The sequence below is a fragment of the Ursus americanus genome, chromosome 4, assembly GCF_024610735.1.
Source record: "Ursus americanus isolate L20-20 chromosome 4, mUrsAme1.1.p, whole genome shotgun sequence".
NCBI lineage: Eukaryota > Metazoa > Chordata > Mammalia > Carnivora > Ursidae > Ursus > Ursus americanus.
The window spans coordinates 18,056,274-18,069,363 of NC_142130.1; the positions used below are offsets into that span (position 1 = coordinate 18,056,274).

Below are 13,090 nucleotides of genomic sequence, written 5' to 3' on the forward strand. Positions count from 1 at the left end.
ATCTATGAGGTCCAACTCGTCCAGTATGGCATTCAAAGCCCTTATTTCTTTGTCGATTTTTTGCATGGGTGTTCTGTCTATTTCTGATAGTGGAGTGTTGAGGTCCCCTACTATTAACATATTTTTATCTATCTGTCTTTTTATTGTGGTTAAGAGTTGGCTTGTGTATCTTGCTGCTCCCCTGTTGGGGGCATATATATTTATAATTGTCATATCCACTTGTTGGATACATCCTTTAAGAATAATATACTGCCCTTCTGTGTCTCTAACTATAGTCTTTAGTTTAAAATCCAATCTGTCTAATATGAGAATTGCTACCCCAGCTTTCTTTTGAGGTCCATTGGTGTGAAAGATGGTATTCCATCCCTTTACTTTCAGTCTGAATGTATCTTTAGGTTCAAAAGGAGTCTCTTGTAGACAGCAAATGGATGGGTCATGTTTTTTATCCAATCTGCAACCCTGTGGCGTTTTATGGGAGCATTTAGGCCATTTTCATTGAGACTGAATATTGAGAGATATGATTTTAATGATGCCATGTTGCCAGTAAAGTCTTTGTTTCTATCGATCGTGACTTTCTGTTCTGTATCACTCTTGGAGCCTTTTTACCTTTATAGAACCCCCCTTAATATCTCCTGTAGGGCTGGTTTCGTGGTTACAAAATTGGTCAATGACTGGCGATTCTGGAAGGTCTTTATTTCTCCATCAATTCTGAATGACAGCCTTGCTGGATAAAGGATCCTTGGCTGCATGTTTTTCTCTGAAAGAGCTTTAAAAATGCCCCACCCACCCTTTCTCTCATTCCAGGTCTGTGTAGACAGGTCTGATGTAATTCTGATACCTTTGCCTTGGTACGTGAGAAATTTCTTTGCCCTGGCCGCTTTCAATACTGTATCCTTGGATCTAATATTTTCGAAATGCACTATGACGTGATGTGACGTGGAGTAGGTTTGTCACGGCTGAGCTTGGGAGGGATCCTCTCTGCCTCTTGGACACGAATGTTTGTTTCCCTTGCTAGATTAGGGAAGTTTTCAGCTACAATTTGCTCAAATATCTCTTCTAGACCTCTGTTTTTCTCCACCCCCTTGGGGATGTTGATGATTCTGACATTGGAACGTTTCATTGATTCAGTAATCTCCCGTAACCTACATTCTTGCACGTGGATGTTTTTAAGTCCAGATTCTATTTTAGCTTTCTCTTCTACTAACCCATCCTCCAATTTGCTGATACATTCTCTGCCTCATTCACGCTGGCCGACAGAGCCTCTAGTTTTGACTACGTTTGGCTCATAGAATTTTTAATTTCTGCCAGATTCACTCTCATTTCTGCCCTTAGAGATTCCATATTCTCATTAACATTTTTGTTAATACTTTTTTCAAGTCTACACATCATCTTGACCATTGTTACTCTGAATTCCATTTCTGATAATTTGGTTATATCCATATCCGTTAGTTCTGTGGCAGAGGCCACAGACTCATTGTCTTTTCTTTGCTGGGGGGAATTTCTCCTTCTCGTCATTCTGATGAGGAGAGGTTACGGGGTTGTCCCGAGCCCAAATTATTGACCGGGACCCAAGCCGTGCACCCTTGTTTTATAGGGATCTTGGGGATGTGGGCTTCTTGATTTTTCAGCCTGCCTTCTGGGGGAGGGGCCTGCCACGCTGATACTCAGGCAACCCTGTTTGGGTAGAGTCTCCGTTTCCCCTGCAAGGGGGGGATGGGGATGGGCACACTGTGAGCCGGTATCTCCAGGCTTTTGTTCTCTGGCGGCTTTCCCTGGCGGTTTGCTGTGCCTCTTCTGAGAGTCAGAGCAGCTGTGGCCGAATCTCAGCCTCTGTCTTAGAACAGAGGGATCACGGACCGTTCTCCACTGATGTTCTGGCCACTTTAACTCTGCTTCTGTTGGTGTTGCTCAACCCTGCTGTGTCCCAGGATGTGCGCCCCGGTGTCCCAGCCCTCACTTCCAGGGCTGGCGCGTCTCTATCCTTTGTATTTCTAACACCGCCAGCTGTCAGCCACCAGCCACCCCTGCGCACTCCCGGAGCTCCCAGTCTCAGTCTGGTTCCAGTGAGCACACCGGAGCTCCGTTTCAGTCTCGTGGCGTGCATTCCCCGGCTCACGGTCTCAGTCTGCTGTCTCGCAGTGCTGTCCGTGAGTCCGCCCGCTCCCCCGTGCAGGTGGCTACCACTTCCCAGCACCCGAACGCGGTGGCTCCCTCCCCCTTCCATTTATCTTCCGATATCTGTGCACAGTTTCACGGCTCCCCGCTTCGTACCTCAATACTAAGCACTGGAGATGTTCATTTGTAGAGATCCAGATGTATCTTCCTGCGTCTCATGCTGATTCCATGGATGTTCAGGCTGGTCTGGTACCTATCCAACTTGACTCAGGGGACCCGATGAAAAAGGGGTCTCCTACTCCTCCGCCATCTTAACTCCAAATCTCGAGATGTTAACAGATTTAAAAAGTCTACATGATGAGATGAATGATGCAGATACTGTGACTTAGCATTAAGCTACTATTGACCTTCTGACCATACATCAGGAGGGGGATCAACTGATTTCTGACTGCGGTTGACCGTAGCAGAAACTACAGTAAGTAAAACCATGGATGGGGGGAGAGAACTACTGTACTATTTAAGATTGCTTTCCCTTTGTCCTCTTTCTCCTCCCTGGTTGGTGTTGGGCTGGGGGACTTAAATAATGCCACTATGACATCCAGGTGGAAGGGTTGTCCACTTTGGGTTTTAACTGGCCTCATTTTTGAAGCTGGTATCCTTGGAGATCATGTTTCCCCACTATATTAATAATCTATTGAGATGTGACAGCACCCTCTTTTGATCTCTCTCCATCTTCCAGAGGGATCTTCTCACCCTGGCTGAGAGACTGGTAAACCTCCTGAAAGTCTGCTGAGTCTTTCTTTCTCACCTTTCTCTTTTGTCGACAGAGAACTGCTCACTGCTTTTTCTATAACTCTTAGACCTAGGTTCTCAGCAGGCACTTTCTGTGCCATAACATTACTCTCCAATTGCTAGGGTGTGGTGAACCTCAGCAAGCCTACCAGAGTCCCAAAGAGAAGGGTGATTCACAGAGAATCACCTTCATCAGACGAAGACAAGAAGAAGGGAATTACCGCCTCTCTCTTCCTATGCTTGCTCCAAAATTCATTCCGAGGCAGAAATGTACATAAAAAATGCTAAAGCTCTTTCCTTGCTTCTCCTTCCATTCCCACTCTAAATCTTTGAGCATATTTATAATAGCTACTTTAAAAGTCCTTGTCTATTAATTCCATCATCTCTGTCATTTCTGTTTCTACTGATAGTTTTTTTTAACCTAGCTATGGGTCATATTTTCATGCTTCTTTGCATGTCTAGTAATTTTTGATGGATGTTGGACATAGTGAATGTTACTGTTGAATGAGTTTTATGTGTTTCATTAAAGGGAGTTGAGTTTTATTCTGGCAAGCAATTAATTTACTTGGAAATTAACTTGACCATGTTGAAGCTTCTTTTTCAACCTTGTTAAGTTGGCTCTAAAACAGACTTTATGACTAGTTTTAGCCCTCAGGACTAAAAGTATAAGCATCTTAGGATCTCTATTTAATTCTAAGTGTCAACAGGCCTGTCTACCCTAGTTGGTCAGAATTCAAACATCTTCCAACCCTGTGAAACTCTGATGGTTGCCCAGCTCACAGCTTCCCTGTAATTGTTGCTTCTCTGGCCCTGTGGGATCTCACCCTATATAGTATTCGACCAAATAATCAAAGGTACGTCTATGCAAATTTCCGGAGTTCTTTCCCTTAGCTCCCTCCTCTTTGGCCCTCTGCCCCATAAATTCCAACTGCTTAAGACTCTAAACTCAGCTATCTATCTCCTCCACTCAGCGAGGCTGCCATGCTCTTTCTGGTTCCACCTCTCTCTACCACTGTCCAGTAAATGCTTCCAGCCAGAAAACTGGGCAATTGTAGGATTTACCTAGCTTGACTCCCTACTCTCATACACTATGGTCTTATTCTGCCTGTTGTATAGTCTGAAAACAGTTATTTCATATATTTTGTCCAGGATTTTTTTTTTTTTGGTTGTTTATAAGAAATGGGTCAGTCTGGTACCAGTCAGACATAGCTGCAAGTAAAAGTCAAGGCTTTTGATTGTCCCAATTTGTAATATTATTGGAAATCCCTAAAATAATGGGTATCCTTCTATGTAGGTGTTCGACTGAGGAGAGTATCACCATTTAGTCATTTGGGCCAGGAAAAAAATCATCAGCTAATAATTCATAAATCATACTGTCATACCTTATCTCCAATTCCCATAGATTTAAAAACTGCATTGTACAGTTAATATTGTTGCTACTATAATGACTATAATCCAGGTATCTGATGTAGAAAACAGGACTAGAAGACTCATTCACAAAACGAGACAAAAGAGAACTTACTGCAAGGGAGAAAGAAGATGAGAAGTAAAAGTGACTTCCTAGAACAAAGGAAAAACAACTTCCTGGAGAAAAAAGGATGGATTAAGTTCTCCTCCTTTCTAATAAAACTGAGAGTCTCAGACTTTAATAACATGGGAGCCTGCAGTCAATGACAGATTAGGGAGCTGGTGTTTCCTTATTGCATGACTTGGGGAAAATAAAACATAATGCACTAGAAGATAGAAAATAAAGGCTCAAGTGAGGAAGATCTAAGAGGATTTTCCTGGTTCCTTCCAAGACTTGAGATATGATGTGGTAAAGCTAGCCCTAGAGATGTGTCACATGCCCTAGGTGAACACGGGCCTAGCATGAATCTTAGGAGAAACTGAAATGAACACTTACGATAGTTTTAGGAAAAATTAGAGAGAGTATTCAACCTAAATAGAAAAGCATGTCAAAAAGTCTCAGAGTTCTGAGAAGAGCTAAGGTGTCAATGTTTGAAAAAGACAAATAGGTAAATAGGTTTATAAATACTGAGATTGCCCAGAGAATTTCAGCAGCAATACGATATCACTCCATTCAGTATATTTTGTATAAAATATATTTTTGTTTAATCATTTTTAATACAATCTTTCCTAAAAACTTGCTCACAATTCTACTCTCTTCATGAACACTGGGAGGGGGGATTATGTTAATTCAGAATATTCCATAAAATAAATTGCAGTAAATGGTAAAAAATTTCACTGACTCAGTTCTTATACCACTAATTTCAAGGGTCTTACAGAAACTCTTTCGTTACATAGTTCAGGAAATGTGTTATCCTTAATTTGGCGAGAAGTAAGGGCCAATGGCAAAGTCTTGGAAATATTTTAATTATACAGAGATAATCAAAGCAATGGTATTTGTTACTGTGAAATTCTACTATACTATTGTGAATTTTATTCTCCTCTAAATCTTCAAATTGTAACAAAGATATTAGTTCCTTTACACTGTGAAACTGATAAAAGCTATAAAAATAATCCACTTTTCTTCCATATCTAAGTCCACAGATACAGAATTAAGGGTCATCAGCAATAACCATTCATGCTATCTTTTTTTCAATTAGAATGTTTCTATGACTTGTTCATCACTGAATTCCCAGCACCTGGAACTGCTTGGAGCCTGTAGATATTCAATAAACATTAGGTGAATGAATGAATTACAACTCTCATATTCACTTTAGACACCATGATATCAATGAAAATGAATACAATAAATTCTGGATCACCAGCTAATAAAAAGTCTGTGTCATAGAAAAATGACAACAAAAACAAAACCAAGAAAACCTTCCTAACATCATGGTATTTGGTTTTATTATTACTGGGGAAAGAGTTAAAATGTAGCCACAGAAATGGGTTTGAAATGGTTAACAGCAAAACCCTGGGCTGCTACAATTAGGAGTGATGTTTTATAGCCCAAGAAAGGAAGTCAACCGAAGTCAATGACTCATGCAAAATGGTAGATAATTTTTTATCCAGTGCTACATGGAAGTTATCATGTAGAAATCGCTGCAGTGGGTAAGAAATCTCCTTAAGTTCTAGATCTTACAAATAGCAATATAAAAGCATTACAAGCTTATAAATTCTGTAAATAAAGGCCCTTAACTAAAATTAATTTCAAACCAAAAGACAGTGAAATGTTTATAATCCACATTACCATTCTGATATTAGTAAGAAGTATTGATTCAGCTCAGAAAGATACTGGGTATGAACAAGAGTAGAACCTGATATATTGATCAGTGGAGAATTTCTAAACATTCCCAGTTCTTTCAGTTATTCTTCATATAATACGGTCTCCAGCTGCTTTACCATCATGAGATTGTATTACTCCAAATAAATTTCACTGTCTTAAGATGAAGCATTGAAATACAACACAACAGTGATGGTTGATTTTGTGTCAGTTTGCCAGGGCCATGGTCCCTGGACATGTGGCCAAACATTATTCTGGATGTTTCAGTGAGTGTATTTTAGGATAAGATTAACATTCAAGTTGATGGATTTTGACTAAAGCAGAATGCCATCCATTAAGTGGGTGAGCCTCATCCGATCAGGTGAAAGCCTGAACAGAACAACAAACTGACCTCTCTTGAGCAAAAGAGAATTCAGCCAGCAGATAGAGTTTGGCCAGCAGATAGCCTGCAGACTTGAACTGCAACAATGGCTCTTCTTTGGTCTCCCACCTGATGGCCTAAAGGTTTGAACTGCAGCATCAGCCTTCCTCAGTTTCCAGCCCACCAACCCACCCTGCAGATTTTGGACTTGCCAGCCTCCATAATTACAAAAGCCAATTCCTTAAAATAAATCTCTTTCTAAACATATACACACATGCTCCTGGTTCTGTTTCTCTGGAGACCCCTGACTAATACAACAAGGATGCAGATATTTGTCCTATGTGCACAGAACACCTCGGAAAAACTATTCTTAGAGTGAAATTAATGATTAACAAAGACAAAAACCAAACGCAACCTAGAAGAAAAAATATAGAGACATATATGACACACTATGACATATCCTTTAGTCTGAGTCTGGTATCTATATATACATATTTGTATATTGCATTGATTCATTCAAACGTATTTATTTAGTACCTGATACATGCTGGTGCTAGTTATTGAGTACAGAGGCATGAACAAGACAGATAAGGCCCTGCCTTCACGGATCTTAGTGGGGAATACAGATAATAAGGAAATAAATTATGATAACTGTTATGATGGAAATAAACGGAATGCTGTGAGAGAGAAGAGGCTATCTTTGAGCTGAGACCTGAAAATAAAAAGAAAATTTTAAAAAAGTAAGGGAAGAGCATTTCAGAAAATAGCAAGAACAGAAGCTCTAAAGCAGGGGGGAAATTGGACTATTTGGAAAATATCAGAAAATCTATGTGGTTGAAAGAAAAAAAAAGAAAATCTATGTGGTTGAGTCCTAATGATTTATAGAGAGGGTGAAAATAAGGTATGTTACACAGGCAGAGACCATATCATAAAGGGCTTCACAGTGAATTTATTAGGGCAAAGAACAGAGCCCTCTTGAACATGGAAATCACATTAGCTGTGAAACCTGGAAGGACCAAGCATAATGCACAAGAATCATCATCTGTGGAAGTGGCTACAAGCAAAGGAGAAGATGGTGTGTGGCTGGAGAGCCCGAGAAATATTCAGTTCCAGAGTGATACATTATATAGACATACAGAAGAAGGACTAGAAAATGATTATTAACGTAAGCTGAAACATAATCAATGATATTGAACTCCACCTGAAGAAGTAATCTGTTAACAAGTCTGAGAGAGTCCTTAAAGGTATCTCTCCAGCCATCATTTAGTACATGCATGGCAGGGGTGCAGGTAGAGGGGATTAATAGGTTGAGTTCCCATTATCTCTCTGTCACTGCTTCAACAAAGGTAGTTCTACTGTTATCTGTTTTATATAGTGGGCTTCCATTTTAAGAAAGTTAAAAAAAATCACTGAAAACTGCTTCAAAAGCAGCAGTTATATAGAGAGAGAATATAACTGCTAATAGAGAGAGAGAGAGGGAGGAAGGGAGAGAGGGAGGGATGGGGTGCCTATGTGAGCAGAGTATCTGATAGCCTTAATGGAAATACTCATATAGAGGGAAATAAATGCATCAGATTACAGTTTGATGGAATTAGTCATCAACATCACCCAACAGGCTACTTTTACTCTGATTCCATGCTCACAAATAAACTGACTATAGTAGGCTTCTCATGGGAGAATATATTGGTATTCAATATGAGTTTCTGGTCCACATAGCATCTATGTTTCACCATTAAAACATCATCAATATGGTTTTTAAATCAGTGTCTAGCTAGTTTGGTTAGTGTCTATCAGTTTGCCAAGCCTGTGTTGAATTTCTACTCTTGAAAAACAGGATGCCAAACACACAGACTACATCATGGAATTGTCACACTGAGACTCCCTGAGACTGACCAGCTAAACTCTCTCTGCGACATCTATCTATCTATCTATGAATCTATCTATTGATTTTTATTTTAATTCTAGTATAGTTAACAGGTGTACAATATAGTGATTCAATGTGGCTAGTCTCTTTTCTAACCACAACCAATTGGAACTAGAGAAACGCATTCATTTAAACAGACCATCCACAGTAGGAACTCACACTTACCAGCAATGCAATGCAATAGGAAAAAAACTTCATACAATTTCATAGAAAAAGATGAACAGTGGCTTAAAGAGAGACACGAAGTTTTAGCACTTGGACTATTTTTATCATAAAACAGAGAATGTAAAGAGTTAAATCTTAAAATTCATTGTGTCTAATCCCAACCTTTAAAGGTTGCAAGAGGCTTGGGAGATTAGATGATCTGCTCCCAAGACACAGCCGGGACTCCTGGGCTAAACTTTTTCCACTATGATAAGTCCCTATCTCATGGTAATAGTTACTGACGCTCTTAATCTTCTCAGAGCCATTGAAACTTCGTATTTTCACTCTAGGCAATGATGAGTATATTTTAAAATAAAATCATGTTTCCTAAGAAACAAGAGATAGTCTCCTATAAAAGTTTTTCCCTTCTATTATAAGCAATACTTATTTATTTAACTCCAACCTATACAGCAGCCAAAGTGATCCTTTTATAATGGAAGACTTAATGCTTCTTTTGGCTTAAAACCCTGAAGGAAAGTCCACTCCACCAAGAGTAAAAGCCAAGTTCCTCCCATAGCTTATGAACCCCGCACTTTCCTGCTATGTTCCTACCACACTGTCTTCCTTGCTATTCTTCAATACACCACACAGCTTCCAGCCTTAGGACCTTTGTACTGGCTGTTCCCTTTGCCTGGACCTCTTTTATCCCAAATGCTAAATGACTAATTTTTCATCTCCTTCTAGTCTTTGCTCAAATGTCATCTTCTCAGGGAGACCTGCCCTGACCATTCCATTTAAAACTAATACACCCACCCCTCTGCATTTCCAGTACCTCTTTCCCAGATTTTTTTCTTTTTCTATAGGATTTGTCACCTTATAATATACTATATCATTCACTTATTTATTATGTTTATTGCTCATCATCTCCCTCTACCAGAATATGATCTCTTAAAGGCAGGACTCTTGGTGTATTTTTTCAATATTATATCCCTAAAATCTGAAACAGTGCCCAACCCTCAATAAATTTTGCTGAATTCATTCATTCATTCATTTATTCACTCAATTAATTGGTTTTGGAAATCAGACCCTTTATATCTACCAAAAATCAAATGTTGTATCTAAAGTGGGTAGGATCGAAGTTTAATCTTTACCCAGATGTGCTTGATCTTCCAAAGGATTCCATTAAGGAGAGACCAATATACTAAACCAATAATACATTTCTAGTCTCTGAAATTCTCCTTTGGTGCTGCCATCAATAAAATAAAAGAAGTTACTATTTAATAATTAAAAGGTGATCAATTACTCTTTTTCAAAGAAATGTCCAAATTGCATTAAAAATGAGTTATCAAACCAACCCAGAACGTATTGACAAAGAATACTGTTTATTTACCATCGAACTTTCTTTTTTTTTTTTTTTTTTTTTTTAAGATTTTTTATTTATTTATTCGACAGAGATAGAGACAGCCAGCGAGAGAGGGAACACAAGCAGGGGGAGTGGGAGAGGAAGAAGCAGGCTCATAGAGGAGGAGCCTGACGTGGGGCTCGAACCCGGAACACCGGGATCACGCCCTGAGCCGAAGGCAGACGCTTTAACCGCTGTGCCACCCAGGCGCCCCCTACCATCGAACTTTCAATTGTTCCTGGCTATAATCCTGACATGTTCCCTGTTGGCACAGTATTCTGAGAAACTTCCACAAAATGAGAATCTAAGAAATGTGTGCGTTGGTATCTTTATAAGCAGTCCTGACAAAGTACCTGAAGATAAGCACATTGACCTACTCCATGTATTGCACACGTCTTTCTGTTTTTCCCCCCAACGATCATGATGGATTTATTCTGAAATATCCTCATCCTATTCCAAGTCTTTTTTGTAAACAAAGACAAACATGGAAAAAAAAAATGGCTGGCTGAGAATAGCACTGCAGATGGCCACTGTGTATGGTCCAGCATTACACGTCTCTGGGAGTGCCACATTCGGCACACATGGATTATGATGTAAATGCAACAACCCCAACACCCCCCTCCCCTGCCCCGGAGTTGTACAATGTTCACCCCTGGGTCAGTTCAGAGCTAACCGGCCTAAATTGTAACTAAAATTAGTGATCTTTCCTCTTGGAAAAATTCAAAATTACTGAGCTAATCGATCCTAGACCATGAGCTATGAACTAACTTATATTAAAATAATATCCTCATTAAAACATTTACCAATAACTAAAATATGGAGAAGGTGTTAGAGACACAACTATCTTAAAATGACTCTACACTGTAGATCGCAATTCCCAATCCCTGAATCCTTGTTTAATTGGCAGTAGGTTTTCTGGTAAAAGATGGAAAACTTGATACCCACAATGATCTTACAGCACCCTCATGTGGATAAATATTTGACAATCTTTTTCTTAAAGAGATGTGTTAATCTGTGATATGAAAAATAATAAGAGAAGGTGGTATAATCCTTTCAAACAAAGACTACTGGATGAGTGAACCCTTATCAGAAGAAGTCTGAATTATTTCTCTAATAATGAGGACGAATTTTTGGGCTGATTTAGCCATACTTTGCACTTCTTCCCTGAGTTAACCCAGGGTGACTCCAAATTTAACTCTGAATAGAACAAAGCTACTACCTTCTGTGGAAGCAAAGCTGCCTCTTGCATCATGGGCTTATGAATGAAACCAAGTGGCCCCATTATAGGGAAAAAAAAGGTTCAAGGCTATCTTTAGAAGTTAACATAATAATAGATATTTTTAAAATAAAATACGTTCCATAATATATATTTACAAACTATATTCTTAAAGAGCATGGTTTCAGCTGACCCTCTAGATGGTATGGCACGGTAGAAAGAGTACTAGATATTCAGTAAGATAATGTGGATTCTAAAGTTAGTTTTTGAACAAATTCTTAACCTTTCCATATCTGTTTTTTATTTTTTTAAATGGCAGAGTAGGAACAGCAGAAGCTACTAGTTGGTGGCTTCCTAGTACAGTCAAGATTCCTCTCATTCCAAACCATAAATTTACTCAAGCTGGCTTAAGTAATAATAATAAAAAAAAAAAGGACTTTTTAAAGAAAAAAATTGGGAAAAGAATTGCTGAAAAATTAAAGGGAGAGTATTAACATACCCTTATGGTCTTATCTGGGTCTACCCACACTTCCTTAATACAAACATCTCATCCTTAAATCCAGGCAAGGATGAGGCTTTTTAAGATTATTTATATCAGAATCAAGAACTACAAAAAACCTGTCTACAGATTTCATATATAGTCAGAGATTATTTGTGTGAGTCCTTCCCATGTAGCAATATAGAAGTTTCTGAGATCCAGACAGACTTCATCTTTTGCATATCGTGTCACTAGCAGCTCTGTATGCTATTTTGGGAAACTTGGGGGGATCCAAGAAAAGCTACTTTGAGATAAGCTGCTTTTGCCTTTGCTTTTTGTGGCTACCTTGCTCTGGCTAAGTTTTTATGTTCTTTGCTAAATAAGTCAAGCATTTAATCTGTGTGTGTGTGTGTGTGTGTGTGTGTGTGTGTGTGTGTGTGTGCATTCTCACAAAGAGGAAACGGGGGTCTCTTCCCACCAATATATAGCCTACCTGAAATGATACACATAACTAAAATGTCCATAACTAATATCCTTACCTACCTCAATTTCACACTTGCCGTCTCCAGAACACATCTCATTTTTTCACATCTCTGCTTTGATTATATTGCTCCCTCCTCCTGGAAAGCACATACTTGCCTCCCCCTTTCCTCTCTTACCCCCATCAACTCCCACCACCTCATCCCCCAGGAAAAATAAGGGATCTAAGCAGACACCTAATAGTGTCCACAACAATAGTACTTACCATGTGCCCCATTTCTTCTTATGTCTAATCCTCTATTGGACTGTGTATCACTCAAGAATCAGGAGTTTTTTTCATCTTTATATCTCCATGGCCTAGAGGGTGTTTGTTAAAAGATGTATAAATGTGTTTATTTAAAAATGGAATTTAATATCACAATAAAAATAGGCCCCAGATCCAGACACCAAAGATATGACTGTCTTGAATGCCCTACCCTCTTTTCTTCCCATATAGTCACTTGATTATTCATACTGCTTAATCTGGAAAACTTCTCGAAAAAGATTTTTAAAAGATTCTTTTAAAGGTCACACCAGTAAACAAAATAATTACAGCAAGAAGTGAAAAAAAAAGTGTTTTCTGTCTATGTCCACCTTGAGAAATCCTGTATGTGGGCCTAGTTTCTCCAAAATGAAATGCAAAACTAATACCCCTCACTTCCTCTCCTCACTTCCTCCAGTCCTACGTCAACAATCCAGTGCTCAGTCCCCTCCAAAATCAAAGGTATCTATCCCAACAGAAAGTTAATTCAAACCCATCTGTAACTGTAAAAGGCCTAATCTCATGCTGTGGGAGAAGTATTTGGAAAGTGAAAAATAAGGTTGCCTCTGGCCCCTAACTACAGCGACTACCAACATTTATGGCCAGCACCAACCAAAGATAGGACCCAGCCTGAGTTTTGGTTACACC

General features: G+C 39.2%; 1 long non-coding RNA gene across 1 annotated transcript in view; it reads right to left on the reverse strand.

Annotated features, from left to right (window-relative positions):
• Nucleotides 1-13,090, reverse strand: part of LOC123786421 (uncharacterized) — a 139,850-nt gene that overhangs the window by 125,131 nt on the left and 1,629 nt on the right. The window contains exon 2 of the long non-coding RNA XR_006777963.2: nucleotides 12,407-12,498. This is a non-coding gene — a long non-coding RNA (uncharacterized LOC123786421). The remainder of the gene's footprint in view (nucleotides 1-12,406; nucleotides 12,499-13,090) is intronic.